General features: G+C 40.3%; 1 protein-coding gene across 1 annotated transcript in view; it reads right to left on the bottom strand.

Moving 5' to 3' along the window:
- SPTSSB (serine palmitoyltransferase small subunit B) overlaps nt 1-19557 on the bottom strand; it is a 33124-nt gene extending 13567 nt beyond the window's left edge. The window contains exons 1-2 of the mRNA XM_059391616.1: nt 19055-19557; nt 8588-8684 (exon numbers count right to left, since the gene is read on the bottom strand). The gene's annotated coding sequence lies outside the window, so the exon portion shown is untranslated. The remainder of the gene's footprint in view (nt 1-8587; nt 8685-19054) is intronic.
- Between the last annotated feature and the right edge of the window lie 4935 nt (nt 19558-24492).

Genomic DNA, 24492 nt, shown 5'->3' with positions numbered 1-24492 from the left:
TTGGAATTAACTTTCTAAAATCACAGATTAATTTCTTTGCTTGAAACCCTTCAGTGGCTCTCCATTTACTATGATATGAAATATTTCTTGAAAGTCCTTCACGATTTCATTTTTCTACCTCTCCAGCAGCAAATCTGAACTCTCCTGCTATATTCCATTCACTGTTAAGATTCCATGCTTTTGTTCATCTTTTTTTTTTTTTTTTTTTCTAGAAATGATCTTGTGCCCTTTCTCTTCTAGATAAAGTCCTGTTACTTTCAGGACCTAGCTCCTGTAGTCTCTCTTCTATGGAATATTCTCAGGAAATTACCCTTCCTGAGGAAAATATATTGCTTTTGTTTATGTGTTTTAATTGGAGCAATGTCTCAGCACTTACACCATATTATAACTAGCCATGTACAGTCTGTTTCTTTACTAGACTATGAGGACTACATGCCCCGGTCATCTCTTTATCTCCAGTGCCTGGAATGGGGGATCCTTGCATGCTGGCTGGTGAGCTGGTTGGCTGGCTGACTGAATTGTAAGTGGGGTGAGGGCAGGGAATGCGCTTGTACTTATTTAATATTTCCATAGCACAGTGTGGGCTACATAAAAGGTACTTATGAATTCTCATTGTCTGTCTTCAGGCAAAGAGTTTTAGGCAGATTGTTTTTTTGCAAATTCAGTACAATCTGTCTTTTTGTAGGAAGGAAAGAAGCTGGTACTAAATTTTTTTTCAATGTAACAAATGCTTTTTTTTCCTTCTCATACTGTTAAAAGTTCATGGACTTTGTGGAGAATAAAAAAAGTACTTGTGAAGTGGTTTTAAAGCTCATTAAAATGGCTTTTACAAGTGCTTACTCTAGGTGAGTAGTAATTTAAGATTGGTAGGTAGAAAATTGTTCTAATAGAGAAAAATCCCAGGATGGGAGCATCTGGAGGTCTGAATTGTGTTGTAGCTTTATTCTTTTCTAGTCATTCATTCATTCATTCATTCATTCATTTTGCTTCATGTTCCTGAACAAGTTCCAAAATCTTCTGGGCCCCAGTCTCTCTGTAAAATTAAGATAATCATAATTGCCTTTATGTGTCTCAGTGATGCGGCAGGGAATGTAGGGGTAAGTTGTGAGTTCTTTAGAAGTCATAGTCACGGTCCTAGAAGTGTTTGTTGTTGTTTCTTGTGAATTGGTACACCTTTAAACTACTTGCAAGATTTTTCCTAAGTTATGGAGTCAAGGAGTCTTTGTGAAATAACGGTTACCTATAATGGAGTGGTGTGTATATTTTATAAGGAAAAAACCTCAAACCTTATTACGTTCGCTAATTGAATTGTCTAGTAATGTTTTTGAAAAAATAAAACAACACATGTCTAAAGCGATTACCACAAACCACTACTTGAGAGGCATTCCAATCTCTAAGCATGTTTTCAAATGCATCTTGGGCAGGGCGACCGCATACAACTGTGTGAGCTGTGCCTGCACAATCTTATGTAATAGTTCTTATCTTGGGGATCTAATTGCAAACCGCTGCTTTATGTGAACACAGTTTGATTCACAAAGATACAAAGTTCCTACAGTTAACGGCAAAACCTCATATTGTATCTATGTAAGAATAAGGCATAATAGCAGTTTATTGGTTTCCCACTTTCCACATATCTTGCTCTGTTTTCTGCGGATGACTCCAATGTTTTCTGCGCCTAGCAGAAAGTTCCATTCTTGCTTAAGATTTTCCTGTGAATTTCTTTTCCATCTTAGAATACTCTCCAGCCATCCTTTGCCAACCAATGCCTCATGCTGATACCAGGGTTAATATTAGAAGTCAGACCAGAAGTGATGGATTTGAATAATTCTGGGCTCCTCGGAGAGGAGGAAAGAAACAGTTGTAAGCCAAAGCCTGTTACCGTTTTGGGCAATTAAGCTACTCTAAATTGTCTAATCATTTACTTAGAAGTGAGTTACTGAAATAATGTACTAAAAGGAAAAAGTCTCACCAACAATTTTAGCTACGTTGTTGTTGGTGCAGTGTTGGTTTGAATTATATGCAAGAGCAGAGTTTTTTTTTGAGGCTATCTGAACCGAACTTATTGCCTCCAATTGTCATTGACACTAACAAAAGCAGAACAAGAGAAAACATGTATTTCTAGCCCAATTATCAGCTGAGACCGCTGGGCAACGTGGCATGTGTTAAATAACTGTAATTTCAAAGTAATCCTTGTTGTTTGGCATCTTCCGATAGGTTCCAGAGGGATTTAGGGATTAAAGACTTCTGCTTGGGAAAGAAAATTTGGAATTTGACTTCAACAGAAAATTTTATAATAGTTTAAGAAATATGAAGTTCACATTAGATCAGTCTCTATGTTGTGTAGCTCTCAAAAAGAAGATAAATATTTTGAAACTAAACAAGAGCAGTAAGTACATTAGTGTTGAGTAGATGTCATAAATTGGAAGAGAAATTTGTAACCAGCAGGTTGATATATCTTGTGTTGTTCCTCGTGTCCTTTCATTTGCTCATACAGAAAAAGAACAAGGACCCCTGTTTATTTCTGCCAAAACTGGAGTGGAGAGTAGGGCTTCTGAGCCAAGCTCTTAACTAGAATGTCATTTCTTAAGGTAAACCTCGTTATTACTCTTTTATTAAAGAAGGAGAAACCCTGTTATCCTGTAGTGAAGGAAAGAGGAAAGAGTATTGCTTCTGGGTGGTTTTTTCCTTCTGAAGATACTATTCCCAAGATCTGCCAGTTGTTTTTAGAGGTAAAATGTAAACAGAGTTGCAGCACTAACAGTGGCCTTAAAGTCTTTATAAATAATTTTTTAAAAATTATTAAATGTACACACATGTTAAAGCAGCATTATTCACAATAGCCATAAGGTGGAAGCAACTAAAATCTCCACTGGTAGATGAATAAATGGCTGAATAGTAATGTAGTAGATACATATAATGGAATATTATTCATCCCTGAAAAGGAAAGAAGTTCTGACACAGGCTACAGCATGGATGACTCCAGGATATTATGCCAAGTGAAATAAGCCAGTCACAGAAAGACAAATGCTGTATGACTTCACTTACAGGAGTAGTCAAGCTCATAGAAACAAAGTAGAATGGAGGTCTTTCCAGGAGCTAGTGGAAGAAGGAAGGTGGGAGTTGTTCAATGGGTATGAAATTTCAGTTTTGCAAGATGAAAACATTCCCCAAACTGGTTGCACAGCAATGTGAGTATACTTAACACTACTTAACACAAACATGGTTAATATTTAGCATATTTAAAAATGGTTAAGATGGCAAATTTTTATGTTACATGCAGTACGTCTTACTGCAATTAAAAATTTTAAATGTCAATGAACAACTCTAAACATTATGGAGGACTGAAATTTAAAAATACAGTTTAACAGTATGAACAGGGGCGCCTGGGTGGCTTAATGGGTTAAGCCTCTGCCTTCGGCTCAGGTCATGATTCCAGGGTCCCGGGATTGAGTCCTGCATCGGGCTCTCTGCTCAGCATGGAATCTGCTTTTCCCTCTCCCTCGCCCCTCCCCCATTCATGCTTGTTCTCTTGTTCTCTCTCTCTCAAATAATAAAATCTTAAAAAAAATAAAAGTCTGAACTATTATATATATATATATATATATATATATATATATATTCATTTTCACACACACACACATATAATATATATATGTATATTTTACATTGAGATTCTCAATTTGTAGTGGGGCATGACTAGCTGACCAAAATCACATAGATGTACCATCCAAAGCTGAGTAAACAAATAACCCCAAATGTCTTCAAATAATAATTCTGAAGTCTCAGTGGGTTTCCCTTCTTCTTGATTTTCTTAGGATACAAGAGGAAAACTGGGAATTGCCAAACTACAAAGAATCTTCTGAGAAGAGGGATGACATGTTTATCTGTGTTGTTCCCAGCGGTGAAATTCAGTATATAGAATATAGTACTTGTGGGAATTGTAAATTCTATGATATGCTTATTCGTTTTTGACAGTGATGTGAAATATGGGGTTTATAAGACACCAGTGCCTAGAGCATTTGAAAAGGAGTAAGAGTGGAAAAGTGGTTAAACTGTTTGGCTGAAACTTTTCTACTGTCATTACAAAGCCCTTTCTAGGTAATTGTATTCTGTGCATGACGTAACAGTTTGCCTTTGTCTTTTCTTCCCCAGCTTTTGGCCATCAAACGCACAATTTGATAAAGGAATTACGTGTTTACTATTTGTTTCTAAGGACTTTGTTTTCTTAGGAGCTAGAGGTCTGACCATGAAAATTTAAGCCTTTATCTCATCCTATCGTCATTATATTTAATGTGTCTTCAGAAACAGAAAACTTATTTTTAAGAAAGAATTCGAGGCTGAAGAAGGTGAGTTACTGTAATAATACTGATTTGTCACCATCATACCTGCTGAGTACTTGCTCCCAGAGTTCTGTCAATGGAAATCTGTTTGATAGGCAGCTGGTCAACAAAGACACTTCCAGTAGTATGTTCTAATAGTAGTTTTCTTTGCAATTTTAATTTTTTGATAGCATTGAATATTTGCTCATAAAACTTTTTTGGTTTTGTTTATTTTCCATCCTTCCTCCTCTTTCTCATTCTTCTGGTTTATTGTTCCCTTCTTATTACACTGTTTGGAGTGCTTCTGGTGATGAGTTCACTGTTTTTCTTATTTTGGTGACCAGTAACACTGAATTCCCATAGGCATGATTTTTGTGACATTGGTCATATTGTCTGTTGCTTTTTCACTGTCCTCAACTGAGCTGCTTCTGTGTCTCAGTTATTACTGCTTTTAGGCAAATGAGTGGACATCTAGGCTGACTCCAAGGGTCATGGAAATAGACTTAACTTTGTTTAGGTGTTTTCTCTGCCAAGGCCCAGAGCAGGGGGCACCTCCCTAGTGGGTTAGTTGGCATTCTAGGTCGGCTAGTTTCTGGTGTAAGGAATAAAGGGGGAAGAGGAGGAGGGAAGAAAGGAAAGACAGGTGTTTATAGAGTCATGTCAAAACATGTTGTTGCTTTTAGGCAATTAAATTCTCTAAATCTTATGATCTTGTACTTAAAATTGAGTTACTTAAATGATATACTAAAAGAAAAAGTCTCACTGGCCTAGTTTAGCCAAATGGATTTCTCATTCTCCTAGCAAGAACAGTGTAGACATATTATTGTTGACTATTTTCTTTCACCTGTTCCCAAGTACATGGCTACCTTGCCTCATTCTAGTGAAAAGTGGACAAGTGCTGAGCTCCAGGCTTGTTCTTTTAAATGGGTAACAACTGTTTGTTTCCTAACACTTTGTTGATTTTCAAGTAAATGTGGGAAGGCTAATGGCAATTGGGTATATTAAAAAAAATTTTTTTAGCTGGCAGATTTTATAACCAATTTAACTATAGGCCTAAATTAGGTGAGATAAAATGTCCTTTTCCCTCTCTGAGTAAATGTGAGCTGGCTGGTGAAGAATACCAGAGGGAATCTCCCAAGACATAAGTGTATTTGAATTAAGAAAAGTGTGGGCATTCCTTAAGAAATCAAAAATAGAGCTACCCTATGATCCTGCAACTGCACTACTGGGTATTTACCCCAAAGATACAGATGTAGTGAAAAGAAGGACCATCTGTACCCCAACATTCATAGGCAGCAATGACCACAGTTGCCAAACTGTGGAAAGACTAAGATGCCCTTCAACAGATGAATGGATAAAGAGGATATGATCCATATAAATATAATGGAGTATTATGCCTCCATCAGAAAGGATGAATACCCAACTTATCAACATGGACAGGACCGGAAGAGATTATGCTGAGTGAAATAAGTCAAGCAGAGTCAATTATCATATGGTTTCACTTACTTGTGGAGAATAAGGAATAACACGGAGGACATTGGGAGATGGAGAGGAGAAGTGAGTTGGGGGAAATTGGAAGGGGAGACAAACCATGAGAGACTGTGGACTCTGAGAAACCAACTGAGGGTTTTGGAGGAGAGAGGGGTGGGGGGTTGGGTGAGCCTGGTGGTGGCTATTAAGGAGGCCACATGTTGCATGGAGCACTGGGTGTGGTGCATAAACAATGAATTTTGGAACACTAAAAAAATAAATAAATAAAACTTTAAAAATATACATATACCATATTAGGTTGAATGGGGAATCCCAAAGAGATATGCCCACATCTTGGAACTTGTGAATATGACCTTATTTAAGGGAAAAGGATCCTTGTAGCTATAATTAAGTTATGAATCCCAGCATGGGAGGTGCAGAGGAAGAACTTCCGTAAACCCTTTGGAAGGAGTGTGGCCCAGCTAACACGGTGATTTCAGACTTCCAGCCTCCAGAGCTACCTAGAGAATATATTTCTCTTGTTTTAAGTCACCAATGTTGTAGTACTGTGCTACATCAGGTCTAGGTAACAAATTCAGATTTCTTTAAAAACACTGGAATTCTATAATATGAAATGCTTTCCAGGGAACAGAAATAACATTTATTAAGTACACTGTGACATGCACTGGGTAGATGCTTAACTTAAGGGACTTCTATTTTAAGGATGAAGAAACTGAGGGCAAAAGTCTCACAGTGAACACATGTGGAGCTGGGTGAGAATCTCGCCGAGAGACAGTGTGTGTGGTGAGTAGTGATGAGCTCTGGCCCTGAATCATATCTGGGTTTGACCCTGGCTAAGTTACTCAACCACTCTGACTCAGTTTCCTCAAGTAAGAATTAGAAATCATAACAGAACTCCATTCCTAAGATTTCTGGGAAGATTAAAAAATACAAGGTATTTACAATAAGGAGTAGGAAGGGCTAAGTGAATATTAACTGTTGTGATTACTACATGCTGTTCTATACACTACATTACTACACACTGCACACTCTATTAATATTACTAATCATTTCCTTAGTTATGGATACCAGGTATAGATGAAAGGAAAATAAACTCATCTTGAAGACGAGGCATCTGAATTTTATCAGTTATTCAATTCGAGGCCACTTTTAGAGATATTCTTTTTTTTTTTTTTTAAGATTTTATTTATTTATTTGACAGCCAGAGATTACAAGTAGGCAAAGAGAGAGAGGAAGAGAAGCAGGCTTCCCACTGAGCGGAGACCCTGATGCGGGGCTCGATCCCAGGACCCTGGCATCATGACCTGAGCCAAAGGCAGGGGCTTTAACTCACTGAGCCACGCAGGCACCCCCTAGAAATATTCTTCTTCAGTATGTTTATTCAGTTCTGGTGTGGCTGTCATTAAGGAGGCAAAAAAATATATCACTTCATTTTAAAGATGAGAAACTGAAGTTCATTAACTTTTGCACCTTGTTTATTGCCAAAGCCAAAGCAGAATCAACAATGAGTTTCAGTCCCAGGACCTTCTCACTCCAAGCAACCTTCCTATCATGTCATGCTTGAGAGTGCTGCACAAATGCTAAGTGTCCAATAAGTGTTTCTGACTTAGTAAAACAGACCTCATTATCAATAACTTTAAAGTTATATTGGAGCTTCCCAATCTATTTAAAAATGACATTTTGCCAGCCATTTCAGAACTACAAATCTTTTAACACATTGTGGCAAAGGGAAGGTTTAAGAAACAATCAGTTCAGAAAATAAATCTATTTCTTTTTGTCCCCACCCCTACTCTGTTTCCCATTTCCCCATAGATCTCATCAAAGTGGTCAGGCAATTAGTGGTAATCTAAGTTGTTTTCATTTTATTTCCTTTTCTTACCTTCTTTTCTTTTTTAATTTTTATTCTATTTTATTTTTTTAAAAAGATTTTATTTATTTATTTGACAAACAAAGATCACAAGTAGGCAGAGAGGCAGGCAGAGAGAGAGAGAGGAGGAAGCAGGCTCCCCGCTGAGCAGAGAGCCCGATGCGGGGCTCGATCCCAGGACCCTGGGATCATGACCTGAGCCGAAGGCAGAGGCTTTAACCCACTGAGCCACCCAGGTGCCCCTTTTCTTACTTTCTTAAGAATAAAAGAAACAGAAAGAAAATGAATGTCCTATTACAAGCACAAGTCATCCTTACTTTCACTACTTATATTTTTGAAAGAAAAATGTTTTCATTTTCTTGTATTTCTCAATTTGTCCTGTTTAATTAAGTACGTATTAAAACTTACTACTCTCTTATATCAAAGGTCTTCCAGGATAAGATGCCACTTCATTTAAATAAAAGATGAAGGACTCTGAAACAGAAGCAGCCTTTAACCAGAAGTCCCATAAATAAGAAAGGAGCTGGCATTATGCAGTCTTGGCCCTGGCACTTGTTCTGGGCTTGGCCAGAGGTTCTTAACCTAGAGGCCAAGCACTTGGTGGTGGGGTGCATCTAGAAACCCCTTGAGATGTTTGCAAATTTTGCATAAACATTTTTCTTCACACACTTCAAAGGAACTTGTGATTTCTGAAGCTAAGAGCCGCTGTTTCAAGACCTCATTACTAAAGCTAATTGCCACATTTTATTCCTTTGTATCATCCTAAATGCCATTCTGATACCAAGGGTATAATATTTGTTGGTTGCTTAAGTGAGAACCAGAAGCTCCATGTTGTTAAAAATGTCGTCTTGTCATCAAAAGGGTCAGATTTCTAAAAGTGAGACTCCATGATATAATCAGAAGAATTTACCAGCCTAGGAGGGTTCAGATCCTGGTTCTTGCCTTTGTGCCTCTGTAGAATAATCCTGTGTGGGTTACTTCTCTTCTCTGGGTTGCTGTTTCTTCATCTGTGAAATAAAGATTTGGATTAATCCAAAGTTGCCTTCAAACTTTAAAATAGTTCTGTTCTGTGTAAAGGTTATGAAACCTCTTGAATGGTTATCTCCCACAAAAATCTAAAATGTATTATAAAAGCAAAGTATGACAAGCTAGCCATATTTTAAGAGCTGCTTTCAGAGCAGGTTACAGTTTGAAAACATGCCACTGGTTAGTGACTTTGGAATGTGCTTGGGAGACTACGAGACGCCACGTTACCATCTACAGGGGGTTGAGGGGATGCCCCAAGTGGGACAGACACAGAGACTAAGAATCTTGTACCTCATTTCTATCAGAACAGCCAGCTTTTAATCTGCTTTATATGGTGGGTTTTAAGTGAGATTTTTTTTTTTTTTTGGAAAGTGCTTTTAATTTTTATTAGTCTCTTTTGATATCTATGGTGGGGAGAAAAAGGAAAAAGAGATTAGGTTAATCCACTGTATTTAAAAATCTGGTTTTGAAAATGCTCTGGAAATGGTTAGAAGCCTTAAGGTTTTTTCCTATTTTGTCATTTATTAGCTGTGTTCCATTAGGCAAGTCAAACATCTTTCTGAATTTTTGTCCTCACATACAATGATAATAGTTTCTGGTTTACAGGGTAAGTTGTAAAAATCAAGTGAGATGTTTGTGAAAGTGCTCCGTAACTGGTAATGCATCATAAAGTCAGGGAGTGGGTCTCTAGTGGTGAGGCCCACAGGTCTGCATTTTGTCCTGACCTTGGTAGGATTTTTGTCCATCTGAATTAAATCATAGAAATTATGCATGATCAGATTTGCAGAAAAGCTCAAATTATGAGGTGAAGTTATAAAAGACTTAGCAGATTACAGAGTTCCAAGTATGGTAAAACTTTTGTGGGAAGTATAAAACCTCATTCTTCAATTCAAAAAGCTAACGGTCCAAGGATCTGATGGGGGGGGAAATGTGGTTGATGATCAGTTCAAGTAAAAAAGACTAAACAATTTAATTTGACTTCAAGTTCATTATGAGCCATTAGTGTTGTAAAATGTTGGGCAATAAATAAGTGATCTAATTGTTTCAGTCCATTTGGGCTATTATAAAAGAATACCACAAACTCAGTAACTTGTAAGCAATAGTAATTTATTTCTTGCAGTTCTGGAGACTAAGAAGTCATTCCGGTGAAGACCCTCTTCCTGGTTCATAGCTGGCACCTTCTACTGTGTCCTTGCGTGGTGGAAGGAGCAAGAGATCTCTCTGTAGCCCTTTTATAGGAATACTAATCCCATTCATGAGGGTCTCTATCCTCATCATCTAAGCACCTCCTGATGACCTCCCACTTCCTTCTATGATCACTTCGGAGGTTCAGGTTCAACATGGATTTGGGGAGAATAGATTCAAACCACAGTGCCAGTATCCTTATATATTTATAGGAGTACAGTGCCACAGATGACAAAAAGGGGCTACAGCCCTTGGCTTTGATTAGGATCCTTCTTCCAGCTGCAAAAAGCAGTTACTCCAGCCAGTTGAGCACACCTGAAGGAAGCTAAATAGAGAAAAGTCTGGAAGGTTTTTAAGGGCAATGTTGAGAGAAGATTTGAGGAGAAAAACGTGTCTTGGAGGTCTTAAAAGATCTGAAAGGTTTTAAATGGTGTTACAGGCAGTCCTGGAGGTGAAGTTTTGGAATTTATTGTTTTCAGAGGTGAATCTCAGGGAAAACTTATTATAAGAGCTATCTAAAGGGAAAGTGATTGCCTAGTTGAAGTAGTGATATTTCCATTAGGGAAACTGTTGAAGCAGAGACTGGACCACATCTTCTGAGGATTATTATCAACCATCAGGAAGATTTTAAGAAGAAATTACTAAGATTTCATCAAATGCGAGATCCTATTTGTATAATAGAATTCAATATCCCACTGGAGAATGATTCACTTCATTAAATATTTTTGGTCTGTGATAAAAGTGTGGATTTTGAAAATGGCAAGCCGGAGTTTGCTACTGTGTGATATCCAGGATATCATTTAACCTCTGGGAACATCGGTTAGGTTGTCAGTAACACAGAGATGATTATTTTCTGTGTTGCTGTGAAGATGATATAGCATAACATTGGTAAAGGATGCTTAATGGTGCCTGGTCTTAGTAAGGGCTCAGAGAGAGTAACTTTTATTACAGTTAATAATTGTTCCTCTTGTTTTCTACATGCATTTTATTTCCTCTGTGAGATTCCTTCCAGGTGACTCCATTGAACCTTTCAGAGACATATGATGTAAGTGGGTAAAATGGTGACTTCTGTGAGTCTAGGAGGAAGAATTCACTCTGAAGGTCATAGGGGTCCCATATCATCTCTCCTGTGTTTGCGGCCAATGTTTGTTTTCTCCTAAATGGAGGAAACCTGTGGAACAACTCCTTTGTCCTAAATTATAACCTGATTTTCCTGCCCATCAAAACCAGAACTAGGCCAACCTGATTGATTTTTTTTTTCTTTGTTGAAAAATTGAGGCAATAAAACACCTTATTAAAAATTTAAGGACCAAGATCTCCCTTGTGGAGTAGAGAACATATCTTCAGCCTTGAGGAATGAAAAGAGTTGGTAACTGAAGAATTGGGGTCACTTATGTCTTCTTTTAGGCCTAGTTTTTCCATCAGTAGAGTGATTCTAAGCTACTTTTATTTAAAACTGACTTTCCAGTTGATGAGTTAGTAAGAGAGCAGCAGTTTACTATTCTTAGGAGAAGACAAAAGCCATGAGACTCCACCATGGTTGGGAGAGAGACCATGTGCATTCTGTTTGCCAGAACAGAGGGAAGCAGTGAGGATGCTGGGATTCCATATGTTGGTCACAGGCTGGCGTTTGGTCTCATTCAGAAGGTAATAAGGAGTTGCCTGTGAAGAGGCACTATGATAATTCTGACCAAAGGTCTCACACAAAAAGAGGAGTATTCAATTTTCAAAAAAAATGAAGAGGATGCTCTAACACTTTCAGGGTTAGATAAGACTCCACTTCAAATAACTTTTTTTTCACTTTTCTTTCTTCTGCATCAGTGAACATCTATTGATGCGTAAGGGGCCTGACATTTTATGAGGTATGAGTGTGTTCCAGAATGGGGTTGGGCTGGTACTTGGGCTGTCTAAACGGGAGGTCTGGGTGTGAGAGCTGTAGAGGTTATTATCACTCCAAAAAATTTGCTTTGGACATACCATCTTGAGCTTGTTTTCCTCCTTTCTTTTTCTAGTCTGTTTAATTTTCTTGTTCAATATCCTACTTATATTAATTCCCAAATTCTCTTTTTAATCTTTTCAGAGAGCTTGAATTCAAAATGGTAGCTTTGGCTTGGAATTCCTAATTGACATCCTTTGATCTTACAATGCAGCTGAAAGGGCAGGAATGCAATATTTGAATAGCAAACTGTCCCCCAGGAAACTGCCATTCTATATGGGTAATAATAGCAGAGAGTATTTATTGAACAACTTATGTCCCAGAACTTTGCTAACTGCTTTATATTATAGCTTACCTTATGTAGTTCACTTAATAACACTATGGTGGAGGCACTATTTCTGTAACCATTTCACAAATGAGGAAACTGAGACATTGGGAATTTATTTTATTTTATTTATTTTTTTTAAAGATTATTTGAGAGAGTGAGAGAGAGAACTCAAGCGGGGGTGGGGGAGGACAGAAAGAGAGGAAGAGAAGCAGACTCCCTGCTGAGTGTGGAGCCCAAGGCGGGGCTTGATCCCAGGACCCTGAGATTATGACCTGAGGCAAAATCACTGGACACTCAACTGACTGAGCCACCCAGGTGCCCCTGACATTGGGAAATTTCAAAGCTGACCCAAAGTCTCACAACTAGTGTAGAGTACACAACTCTTAACAACTCTGGGGGACTGCCTATCTATGCAAAGAGCTTTGGTCTTAACTTGGCAAATCATTAATGTACTCACCCATCCATCCAATCAAATATTCATCACACAGGTGGGGGGGGGGTCTGCTTGAGATTCTCTCCCTCCCTTTCCCTATGATCCCACCCCAGGCTCTTTGCTCTTGCTCTCTCTGAAATAAATAAATAAGTCCTTAATTAAAAAAAGAAAATGTTCTAGAGATGTAAATGATGACTAAGACTGACAGGTCAATCTCTTCTAGCACTTTCCAGAGAGGAGAAAGGACAGTTAGGCTAGCATCCCCACATAGTGTGGTAAGTACTATGACAGGAAAGCATTGGAAGGAGGTGCTAACCCAGTCTGGAAGGAGGTGTCAGGACAGGCAGGTCAAAAAGTTCTTATCCTCATCACTCTGTGCTTCAGCTATTTTGTTGCAAAAGGCATATAATGTAACTTCTACAAAGAAAGGTCTTTGGATTTTTTTTTTTTTTAAGATTTTTATTTTTTTGTCAGAGAGAGAGAGCACAAGTAGGCAGAGTGGCAGGCAGAAGCAGAGAGAGAAGCAGGTTCCCTGCTGAGCAAGGAGCCGGATGTGGGACTTGCTCCCAGGAGCCTGGGATCATGACCTGAGCTGAAAGCAGACACTTAACTGACTGAGCCACTCAGGCATCCCAAAGAAAGATCTTTGAAACAAGGTCTTCCTCTCTGTTATTCCACCAGCACCCAGGGGACTGCTCAATTAACATCTGTAGAATAAATAAATTAAGAATTCTAATATACCAAAATAACCCCCATTATAACAGGGAGTCTTTTGACTTATTTCTAACTGGACTCTGACCATGCTTAAATGCTTCTCCTCTAAGCCTGAAATAAATGCTCTTTTTTTGACTTTAAAACATCAAGTACCTGCTCCCTTTTAAGCCATTTTCTAAAAGCTCTATTCCAGGCGAGCTGCCACACCCATTGTCTTTTCCTAGAACGTTGTGTCCTCAGGTGTCTTTTAAAACGAGAGCCTTGAGTAGAGATTCTGGGACAGTCCAGGAAAGTGGAGACTCTGGTTGCTTCCCCCCTCCCCACGTTTTTCAAATGATCTGTGGGAGTCCATGCTCTGTGCTCTAGTTCTGAAAGCTCTGTTCTCCCTTCACCTTTCCAAAATGACCTGGAAATTTTTCTTCCCCTCATCCTCCCCGCAACCCCAACCCTTCAAAAAGATGTTAACTTCGGGAAAGCAGTTCTTAATTATTTACCACACTGTCCTCTGGCAGACGACAAGAATCCAGGGCAAAGAAAGAGAGAAAGGAAAAGAAAACCGAAACCCCAGGCTAATGATTTCCCTCAACAAGAATTTTTGTTATCATAAGGTGGTGTTTTATTTGGATTATAGTTCTCTGGAGCAGGTATTAAGCTATGCCTTCCTTGTGCCTGTGTTAAGACTAGTATTTTCCTTAATGAAGGAGCAGCAAAGCCAAGGTAGCAAAATAATGCTAATGGGAAGGGGAAACCAAGACTCCCAAGGGGAAGAGTTCACCTGGAGCTGGTAATCTTCATGGTCCAACTCAGAGACATGTAGCCAGGTTTCTACGTCTTCTTTACATTATCTAATTATGCAATTTTACTCCCTTGCATGATGCCACAGTTTAAAACTACCTCATTCCTTTCTCTGCTTAATTCTTTCTCCAGAGCCCTTATCTCTTCTCATACACTGTAAATCACTTATTATTATAATGACTTTTTAATCATTTTTTTAAATGGCTGATGTCCCCTCTAGAATTGAAGCTCCTGGAAGGAGCTTATTTTATTACTCATTCGGGGCCTAGAGTTGTTCTGGCACAAGATAGGTGCATAAGAAATATCTGTTGGATAAATGAATTATTAATCCTGATCAAAGCCATATTAATAAGTAATAACTGTGATCAAGTTTTTTTTTACATGTATTTAATCTATAGACAACTGGTTGGATCTTTGACATTTTTTTGTGTAAATCTTCTAATTGGATGAAATGTGACAATAGGACCTATACAAAAGCTCTGATGGTCAAAAGCCACATGGAACCCATTTTCATCAGCATGGCATACTCTTCTAAACATATACATGGAATGATAAGGCTGTGTTGATGAGAATAGAAAATCTTGAGTTTTCCTGATGCAGGCAGACTTACTTGAATCCCTAAGGCTAAGGGTATGGTTTGGCTCAGTGTACTCGTTAACTATTTCTAGCAACAAGTTTAGCTGCTGCTTACCAGCCCCATGGAACTCAGAGACTCACTAACTTTATATCCTTATTTTTGGACAAAGCACTATCATCCAGTTCCCTGGTTCTTGGTACAAGATCAGGCAGTTTATGAGAACTCAGAACATAAAGATGACTAGAAGAATATATGAATTATTTGAGAGCTTCTCTTGTATTTGAGATGTCACATCACAGGAAATGCTTTCCAGCAGTGACATGGCAGTTTATTCTGAAACCAGAGTGACTGCTCCAGCTCTTCCTGTCCCCCCAAGACTCCTACTTTGGGGGCCAATCTGGGGGAATGAAACTGGGCTAATCTGAGTGGCAAAGTTTGCTCTTGGTTGGGATTTAAGTAACCTCCTTCTCTCCCTCAGTGTGACGTCTTTCAACAACTGGCCTGAAGAACTGATAAAGGACTAGAGTTATCTAGTAATGGGAGGAACAACCGGCCTCATTGGGCTTAAATTAATATAGCAAGTTGGTTAGTCCAAAAAGGTTGGGCATTTACAAGCCAATTCTCTATAAGACTACACTAGTGACATTTGACTACTTTCCTATATATATATATTTTTTTTTTTTTCTTTTTTTGAGAGAGAGAAAGAGAGTTCATGCCGGGGACAGGAGGGGTGGTATTGAGGGGGACAGAGGAAGAGAGAGAATGTTAAGCAGACTCCATGCCCAGCACAAGCCCAACTCAGGGCTTGATCTCACGACCCTGAGATCATGACCTTGAAATCATGACCTGAGCCGAAATCAAGAGTTGGGATCTTTCACTGACTGAGCCACATAGGTGCCCCTACATTTGACTTATTTCTAAACAGAGGAAAACTTGGGTGAGTGTGTAAACATGTGCAAATCACAGAGCTGTGTAATACCTGAGCCACTCTTGATTATTTCATATATTTCCGTGTGGTCCTTGGGAAAAAGCTTCATGTAGGGACACCTGGATGGTTCAGTCAGTTAGGCATATGCCTTTGGGTCAGATCAAGGTCCCACGGTTCTGGGATTAAGTCCCGTGTCAGGCTCCTTGCTCGGCAGAGAGCATGCTTCTCCCTCTGCCTGCCGTTTGTCCTGCTTGTGCTCTCTCTCTCTCTCTCTCTCTTTCTCTCTGACAAATCAATAAATAAAATCTTAGAAAGCAAAAAAAAAAAAAAAAAAAAAAAGCCCCATGTAAGCCATTGGTTTAGTGGTATATGGGAATTCATGAACTCCCAAGTTCTAAATCCATCTGTGTTTTGAGTATCTTGGTCAATTTATTTTGAAAAACCAGCTTTATTGAGATATAATTTAGCCATTTAAAGTACACAGTTCAATGGTCTTTAGTATACACACAGTGATATAAACATCACCAGTCAATTTTAGACCATTTTCATCACCCCAATAAGACCCGTGTATCCTTTAGCAATCATTCCCCATTCCTCCCCAACTCCGCTCTTTCTGTCTCTAGAAGTTTGCCTGTTATAGATCTGTTGTATACATGGAATCACATAGTATATGGTCCTCTCCCATTTAGCATAATCTGTTCAAGGTTCATCCATGCTGTAGCAAGTATCAGTACTTCATTCCTTTTTGTTGCTAAATACTATTCCATTTTTCTATTCTGTATCACATTTTATCAGTAAGTGACCATTTATCAGTAAGTGACCATTTGGATTGTTTTCACTTTTTGGCTATTATGAGTAATGCTGCTCTGAACCTTGATGTACCATTCATACATTCGTGTACTTGGAAGTACATTCTCATTCTCTTGGATATATAGCTAGAAGTGGGTTATGTGCTAACTCTGTGTTAAACTTTTGTTTTTCAAAGATGTATCTATTTATTTGAGAGAGAGAGAGGGAGAAAGAGAGAGTTTGTGTGAGCAGACGAAGGGGCAGAGGTAGAAGGAGAGAGTCTCAAGCAGACTCCTTGCTGAGCTTGGAGACTGATGGGCTCCTGAGATCATGATCTGAGCTGAAATCGAGTTGGATGCTTAACTGACTGAGCCATCCAGGTGCCCCTGCCCCAGTAACTCACCATTTTATATTCCTACCACCAATGTGTGATGGTCCCAATTACCTCCTTTCCAGCAAGTGTTAATTATCTGTCTTTTTTTTTATTATGGCCATTTTGGTTGGTGTGAAATGGTACCTTATGCTTTTGATCTTCATTTCTTTAATGACTACTAATAGTAAGTACCTTTTCTTTTTTTTTTTTTTTTAAAGATTTTATTTATTTATTTGGCAGAGAGAGATCACAAGTAGATGGAGAGAGAGGCAGGCAGAGAGAGAGAAAGAGAGAGGGAAGCAGGCTCCCTGCTGAGCAGAGAGCCCGATATGGGACTGGATCCCAGGACCCTGAGATCGTGACCTGAGCCGAAGGCAGAGGCTTAACCCACTGAGCCACCCAGGCGCCCAGTAAGTACTTTTTCATGTGTTGATTGGCCATTTGTACATCTTCTTTGGAGCAATGTCTCTTTGATTCCCTTGCCCATTTTTGTATGGCTTATTTGTCTTTTAGATGTTGAATTTTTCTTCATATGCCTTAAGAATGGGGGTATTAGAAGAGCCTGAGACCTCTTGCCTGCTCATGCCTAGAAGAAAGCTTCTACAACACAAAGTGGGTGATAAGATGCCAGTAGCCTGCTTTTCCCAGGGATCTACCATAGCCCTAGACTGGGATCTAAGTTCAGAGGGAGCCCTGTGCTCTTGAGGGCAGCCACCTGGGATGGAGCACCATCTGCTAGCTGGAGGGCGACGGGGAAGTGGGTTGTGGTTGGAATGCCTCACACTCTTATTGTTCTTACTGAATTGCAGTAGTTTGTCTTGAATAAGGTTTTCTTCATTTGTTGTATTTCCTCAGAACAATTTCCAGAGACTAACTAGTTTATCTATAATTTTTGCCAGTGGTTGTTTTGCTACGAAAGTGGGTTCATGGAGCTCCTTACACAATCATTCTGGAAGTTGAGTTCCATTTGGATAATTTGTAATGCAAATGTTGCATCTTATATACTTGGTATATAAACTTATATACTTGGTAAAGTAGCTTACGCTGACATAGTAAATAGAGACTTACGAAGGACAGTTTTTACAAAAGTAAATTTTGTAAATTTACTAACAGTGGATTAGGAAAACTGATTGTAGTTGAGGCCTGGTTAACTTTTCACTTTATATCCAGTCAAATTCTAGAATGCTCATGCATTTAGTTTGACAAACTATTCTTAATTTGTTATTAAGTGGCTGAATAGAAATATTTGAATATTGAGGGTGACAGTGCATTTCATATGAGAGCTTATTATTGCTCTAGTAATCTATGTACAAAGCCATCAAAGCCATTGAAAGTTATCAAAATGATGCCTGTTTTTGAAAGCATAGGAATAATTAAAATATGCATACTAAGTTACTAAAACCTCATTAGTTTTAATGTATTGATCTAAAAAGTTCACAGGCAAAAATGACCATATATTTCTTAATTAATTCAAAAGAACGATCACACTACTATGTCTTTTAGAAAAACAACTTTCCCAATTTCCCTGATGAATTTATTTTGTAGTTTTAGGGTTAAGATTTACATTTAACAATTCTTCAAATTCTTTATTGAATCAGGGGCGAAACTCATCTATGTTAATTGCCAACCAGTTGAATGTCACTTTAGTTGACACAGACATAGAACTTCTGCTCCTATCTAAAACCCTCTGCTTTCCATTCCTCACATCTCCACTCCCATGGCAAAGTTAACTATTCCTTTCTCCTGGGGTTTAGAGGTCTGGTTACTTCTGAATGATCACGTAAGCATCTTTGAGAAAATACACACTGCTTAATAATCGCGAGAAAATGTTAAAATGGGAAGTTCTTCACTTTTTGGGTAGTTGTCTTGTGTGTATTATCGCCTAAAGTAGCTTTAGGAGCAAAAAGTATTTTATAAGAACACAACACTAGAATATTTAAGAATGAAACCGAGCACCTCCCAAAGATATTTCCCTGAATAGTTACTGAACTACACAAAGATAAATACGAAAGTAATTCACAAAGTAATTTTCTCTTCTTTGGCTGGGAAAGTTTCGGTAATAAAGTTTGGCTTCTGTTGAGTGAAACCTCTTAGTTTCTAACTACGTTAGAAAGGCAACTCTGTTACTAAGACAAATGGAAAAACCCATTCAATTCTTAAAATTTTAATGCAGTTAAATAATAAACGGATAAATTGCATTAAAGCTAGAATTAATTTCTTCCCGGTAGAGACAGGAATTCTATCCTACTAAAGCTACTTCAGCGTTCAAGCATATATTTTGGAAGATGCTTACCTCCCGGTTGGGTTGGGTGTATCTCCCTGCGGCTTAGGTGAGCGCCCAAGCTTTGGCTCCTCCCCAGCTGCTGCGAGCTTCCCACTGCGCCGGGCGCCTCAGAGCCTCCTGGAGTTAGGTGTTCGGCCCCGCCCTCTGCACTATTGCTAAAACTCCAATTCTGCCAGACCGATTCCGGTGATTAATTATTGACAAAAGGAAAACACTCCCACGCAAACTTGTGTCCAACCGCACTGCTCCCAGCGATTTCTTCCAGAAGAGAATGCCGGCTGCACCACTCCCCTCCCCCCCTTGCTCTACGGTCCCAACTTCCCACACGCTGCCACACTCTGTCCTGGGCGATCGGGCTCGTCCTCGGAGGAATGCAGCCCAGCGACTTCTACATTTTTAAATTTGGTTTTCTGCAGCTCGTTAGCACTTCTCCACGGACCAGCCTCTCAAGAGGGGGTGCTTTCCGGATGCAGGGGAAGCCAGGGCTCTGAAAGCAACGGAGGAGGCTAAGGCGTCGCTGTCACCTCCGGCTGCTGCAGTAAAACCCCGAGCCGCGTCGGGGATGGGGAGGAGGGGAGAGGGAAGTGTCCTCCCCCTCTCTTGGGCTGGGAGCCCCGACACTACCAGAGGGGCACGTCCTTTGGTAGTGGTGGTGGGGGCGAGCAGATAAACGGGAGGCGCGAGGTGGGCGCTTCGGGGCTTTAGCCGGAGCCAGCGTTAACCCGACCAGGAGAAGCCTGCGCCCCGCATCCATCCATCTGCAGACTCGGGCAAGGGGGCGAAGCTCGGCGGATGCTGAGCAGGACTGCGGTGCGAAACTCGGCAGCAGGCTGCGAAGTGAGCCCAGGGCTCCGGGCCGGGGCGGCAGTCGGCCGAGCAGGCATCCCCCTGCATTTGTTTGTCAAAAATCGAAGAAAGTAAACCCATTGAGCGCCGGCAGCTAATTCTGCTGCCTTTGAACGCGCAGGAACGCCTCTCCCCGCCCCGCTCCCTCCATCCTGCCACCTTCCCTCCGCCCCTTGGCTGGGAGGTTAATCGTTGAAAAACTGGGCTCCCCCCGGGGAAGCAGATGGCAGGATCGTGCCCGGGGAACTTGTGTGTGCTCACTCACAAGTGAAGAGAGTTAATTCGGGCCCGGACTGCGGCAGGAACGCAAACTGGGGAACGCGAGCTGGGAGGCGGCTCGGCGGCGCAGACGCGCGCGGCGCGGGCTCCAGCGGATCCGGGGCCGGCGTGCCCAGCGCTCGCGCTCCGCTCCCAGCGATCTTCCCGAGGAGGCGCGGGACCGCGAAGAGCATCTTCCCTGGAAGCCCGCATCCAGAACCCCAGCGATTCCCTTCCCTCCCGAGGGCAAGGTGCTTAGGTTTAACGCGGCGGCTGCGGGCTGCGAGCGCAGAGGCCCGGCATCTCCGCCACCGAGCCTCGGCCCCAGCCCCGGGGGCGTCGGGGGCCCAGAGCCTCTTCCGATTAACGAGCGTTTGGGCCACAACTGCCAGTCAACCCCCACCGCCGAGGGAGGAGGCACTGCACATGCTCGGCCAGGGCTGGTCGTGCGGAAGCGCGAATTTGAGCTACGGGCAGGTTTCGGCTCATTTGCCCAACACTCTTCCAGCAGGTTCCAAGCCGCGGGTGCCACGAAGAGGAAGACTTCCGTCATTGCGAGGGATGTTCTGCACGCAGGAGGGACTGCGTCCCCAAAGGAAGCTGGCGGTGGTTGGGGGTCAGGGAAGGGACCCGCCAGGAACTGAAGCTGGTACTGGCCAGATTTTACATCCTTATGTTTTCCTTCCCTGGGACTGTATCTAAATACTGGCAACCACTGCTAGTATTTTTTATTTCATTATCACTTTGTGTTGTTTCACATCCTTATCTCGCTGCTTCTCCTGACAAACCTTGTAATTTCGGCAGAGCAAGTAGGACCACACCATTGAGGTGTGGAAATAGATGAGGAAATAGAAAACCTGAAAAGCGACTCGCCCAGGGTCGCCAAGCCCGTTGTGCGGCAGGGCCAGTACCATTGCACTCGTGTTTTAGGTCTCACTCCTCATGATCTAGTTTCCTTACTAGATCTTGACAATGGCCAGGTGATTGTACATTTGTGGAAGTACAGAAACAGGCCTCACTTCTCCCTGCCCAAGTTTTGTGAAACGGGTAGAAGACCTCGCACTTACTTCAGCTGGAGGTGGGGAGAAACTGGTACATTTGGCAGATGCATCCAGGCTATTAAAAAAGATCTTGAATGATTTATGTGTAATATAACCACGCACAGATAAAAGATATGTGGGTTTTTTCATTCCCAGTGGAAAATAGTTGTTTTTTTCTATCTAAACAAAGAAGAAACTTAACTAGATCATAAAAATAAAGATCACATTTTTTTTTAAAGATTTTATTTATTTGTTTGACAGAGAGAGATCACAAGTAGGCAGAGAAGCAGGCAGAGAGAGAGAGAGGAGGAAGCAGGCTCCCTGCTGAGCAGAGAGCCCGATGTGGGACTCGATCCCAGGACCCTGAGATCATGACCTGAGCCGAAGGCAGCGGCTTAACCCACTGAGCCACCCAGGCACCCCAAAGATCACATTTTTAAAAGATAGTGATCAGATGGGCCACATCATCTATTGAAGCACAATGAGGATAAAATTAATCAAAACAATTAAAAAGAAAATTGCAAAAGAATTATATTAACTAGTAAAGACTAAAGCAGAAATTAATGAAATAGAAAAGTAAAAATCCAGGAGAATTGATCTATAAAACCAACCAAACAAACAAACTTTTTCACTGAAAAAAAAATCAAGGAACAAAGACACAAGTAACATTGGGAAGGAAAGATGGTATATAACCACAGAAAAGAGGGATTTTTTTTTTCAAGTCGCAAATGATGTTCTTTCTCCATGAAGAGGATTCTCCCTTTCTGCTAACTACAAATGGTGAGATAAGAAATAGTTAAGACACATCACAGCTTATAGAAAGGGGAATAAGTTTTAAAGAGCCAGGCATAATTGTTTAGAATACAATAGTATGAGAATTCGAAGTAATGATAATGATATCAACTGAACATTTTGAACAGGGCCTTTTGTTGTCATTATCATAAAGCAGCTGTTGAATGCCTAAAGAACACATGCTTGCCAGAGTAGAAATCTTTTAGAAGTAGTAAAAGTTAAAAGTAATAAAAGAGTATATTTCCTTAGGTAACCTGGAAGGTTTGGGGACAAATACTGGAAGGGAATGGGATCACTTTGTCAAGTACGAGGTTGTGTGGAATGTATCTGGAGTTCAGCATACCAGAAAGGAGAGAAGTTGTGAGAATCCACTTGGAATAGCCAGCTGTCAGTTACCAGATCTGGTATGCGTCTGCTGAGAATCGTCTTACTCCTACGGGAGCAAAAGGAACAGTGTGAAATGTGAGTTTTCTCAAGCTTCCAAACTTAACCAGAATGGCACGATAGTAAAAGTTATGGACTTTGGGACAAAATACACCTGGGTTTAAATCCCAGCTTTTCTACCAACAAACTATAGACTAAGACAAATTCTCTTGTATCTCTATACCTTAATTTTCTCATCTGTGAAGTGGGAATAATACTGACATCATTGGGTTCTTCTGAAGGCTCAAATGAACCACCGTTTACAAAGCACTCATATAGTTCATCTCCCTCCCCCTCTTTTCCCTTCCTTCCTCCGTTCTGCCTTCTCTAAATACCCATCATTCAGGAACTTCTCTTCTGCATTTTGACATTTCTTCTATTTTGTTAGTGGAGCTCTGTGTTCCTCCCCTTTCTTTCAGTGACTCAGCCACCTTCTTCATGACTCTTTAGCATTCAGAAATCCAAGCATCATGACTGAGCACCTTTGGAATACTTTAGAAAGACCCTCCTGAATTGAAAATTAACTCAGCCCCTCTCTTATAAAGTGCATGGCAAAAGCAGGATTGCCCACCTGCCCTTCTGTCTTTCCTTCCCCTCCTCCCTTCTTTCCTTCATTTTTAATACATTTCTGAAGTTCTTATGGGGCTATGCTCTAGTAGCATGAGTGATGTTGCTCCAAGTCACTGATTCCAGTTTCACAGATATGCAGATGCTTAGGCTGAAGTCTCTCATGGGAGGACCTAACCCTTAAACAGTTCTGTCTGAATATTAGGATAAAGATCATACTAATAACCAGAGTCAGTAGTTCTAGAAATTGGAAAAGCAGTAATATTTCATTAAGGATCTAATGTTAACTAATTGTTAACAAACATGAGATGTATTGTAATATGCACAATTCTTGCCTTTGAAAGGATACTTCTTAGCAATAAAGAGCCCCCCCAAAGAAGAATACAGAAATCCCCAGAGCCGCTATAAGACTAGTTTAACAAAAGACTCTCAGGAGCATCTATTATTCTAAAACAGCCTCAAACACTGTCTTTACACACACTATCCAGTGTGTATCTACAGCTATTTGGACAAGACAAAGAAGACAATGGAAAGCCAATGAAACCAAGAGAAAAAAATAAAGTCCCAACTAACTCTATTAGCAATCTCTCTCTTTATCAACACTTATTCTCTTATGTATATTTTATTTTCAGGAGGAGAGAATGTAAGAAACCCAGTAAGAGGAGTATTTAATAGCAAAACCAGAAATTTGAGATAAATTTTATTGACTTCTTTCTGGTTTACTTTCATAATGTGCAGATTAACTCTTATTTTTAAAATTAAAAAAAATTTTTTTTCAAAGATTTACTTATTTATTTGAGGCAGAGAGAATAAGCCAGCTTGAGGGGGGTGGTTTGTGGGGGTAGGCGTTGGTGGGGAGCAGAGGGAGAGGGAAAAGGGGAGGAGGGACAGAGAGAGAGGGATAAACAGATGCCCTGCTGAGTGTGGAGCTTGACTGGGGACTGGAGCCTGAGGCAGGGCTCCAGGCGGGGCTTAATCCTAGGACCCTGAGATCATGACAGGAGCCAAAGTCGGATGTTTAACTGACTGAGCCATTTAGGCACCCCCTTAAACTTTGTTTTTATTTATTTTTAAAATTTTATTTATTTAATTTTTTAGCCTTAAAATTTTTTTGTTCTTTAAACAACTGCCAAGGCTGGAATCAAAGATAAATAGAAGACACAACAGTTTTGCTGTGGTTTGTGTTATTTGGGTTTTGGGGTTTCTCTTTTGTTTTGGGGGTATTTTTTTCTTACGAATACAAATTAAACACGAAACAAAACTATTTCAAAAGACATCTAAATTAGTTGCATCCTAGACATTTAAAACCTATCCCACAATTTAAATGGTAAAAACAGTAGACTTATAATTGTTCTGTGATCACATATCAAAAGAAAAAAAATTCTAATACCTTTTACTCAGTTTTTAACCATACCAGCAAGAATCAAAACTGCCAATTTTTCCAATGACAATTTCTACACACCAGAAGGTAGTCATGACTCTCAAAGAAGAAACGATTTGGATTTTTCCTGCCTTCAAAAT

Source organism: Mustela nigripes, chromosome 2 (genome assembly GCF_022355385.1).
Source record: "Mustela nigripes isolate SB6536 chromosome 2, MUSNIG.SB6536, whole genome shotgun sequence".
NCBI lineage: Eukaryota > Metazoa > Chordata > Mammalia > Carnivora > Mustelidae > Mustela > Mustela nigripes.
The sequence above is the reverse complement of the archived record's forward strand: the minus strand, read 5'-3'. Positions and strand labels throughout refer to the sequence as shown.